The sequence below is a fragment of the Typopeltis vanoorti genome, chromosome 9 (assembly GCF_054136105.1).
Source record: "Typopeltis vanoorti isolate ZY-2024b chromosome 9, IOZ_Tvanoo_1.0, whole genome shotgun sequence".
NCBI lineage: Eukaryota > Metazoa > Arthropoda > Arachnida > Uropygi > Thelyphonidae > Typopeltis > Typopeltis vanoorti.
The window spans coordinates 50,982,571-50,983,750 of record NC_143557.1 but is presented as its reverse complement, the minus strand read 5'-3'; the positions used below and the strand labels follow the sequence as shown (position 1 = coordinate 50,983,750).

General features: G+C 34.7%; 1 pseudogene; it reads left to right on the top strand.

Moving 5' to 3' along the window:
- Positions 1-277: 277 nt before the first annotated feature.
- On the top strand, positions 278-715 carry LOC150103032 (longitudinals lacking protein-like pseudogene; annotated as a pseudogene).
- Positions 716-1,180: the final 465 nt, after the last annotated feature.

Here is a 1,180-nt window from a genome sequence, read left to right as displayed (position 1 = left end):
ACAGTTTAGCATACATCAGGTAAGGAAGTATACTTTATTTCTAAATAACTGAAAGTTCTCGTTCATCGTAAAGAGCTGAAATCTTAAGTGTTAACACTAAGATTCCTGACATGTACCCTCAAATGGTGTCCAGGATATTATGATAGTACTGCATCAAAAACTTACATCACTAATTATTGTCAATAAGCTTAACACTAAGGTTATTAACGATAAAATGGTTATGTGTGATACTTGAAAGTATCACACACTTCATTTATGTTCTATGTTATCGGCTAGTATGATGCTTAGTTCAGAACTGAATATGATAACAAGATCACAGAAAATTTGCTTGAAAGAGCACAATCACAAATATAATATATTAAGTGCTTTTGATAAATTACTTGCTAGTGAAAGTTTGGTGGATGTAACATTATCGCATGAGGAAATGACCCTTAAGGCTCACAAAGTAGTTCTATCTACAAGCAGCTCTTTTCTATACAGCTTATTTTTAGAGAACTCAAGTAATCATCCTGTTGTGACATTAAGTGATATAAACTTTAATGACTTAAGGTTGATGGTCCAATATATGTACCATGGAGAAATTAATATTTCACAGGATATGCTTCCATCATTGTTAAAAGCTGCGGAGTTGCTAAAAATAAAGGATTTTTTGGAAGTTGCTAATAAGCAGTATGATTCTGTGGAAGGCACACACCAGGAAGCTTCAGGTAGGTAATGAACGTCAAGAAGCAGGGAAACCGAGCATGCATAGTCATATTGTGTCGGGAAAAAGAAAACGGCATTCAAAGAAGGAAACACAGATAAGTAAGTCAACAAGGGAAATCGTCAAAACGTCCTATGATGGACTTAGATCTGAACGTTACAATGAATCAAATGGCCAAAAATTCTGATATAGGTAATGTAAGGCAGCCGTTGTCAGAGATTAAACATCTTGAAACGATGGTTTCTATCCCACTTAATAAAATTAAACTGGGTATATATTTGAAAACAACATCTGACAACTCAAGTGACACTATTATAGATGACTTGGTATCATTAAAGGATAAGGAGTCACACTTGCCAAATGAGTAGGGTCATTTAAATCAACATTCAAATGGCCTTGATCTGAATGCTAAAGGCCAATTGACAATTGACATTTATGTCTTTAGGGGTGAAGCAGGATGCTTTTCATATTCCCTGC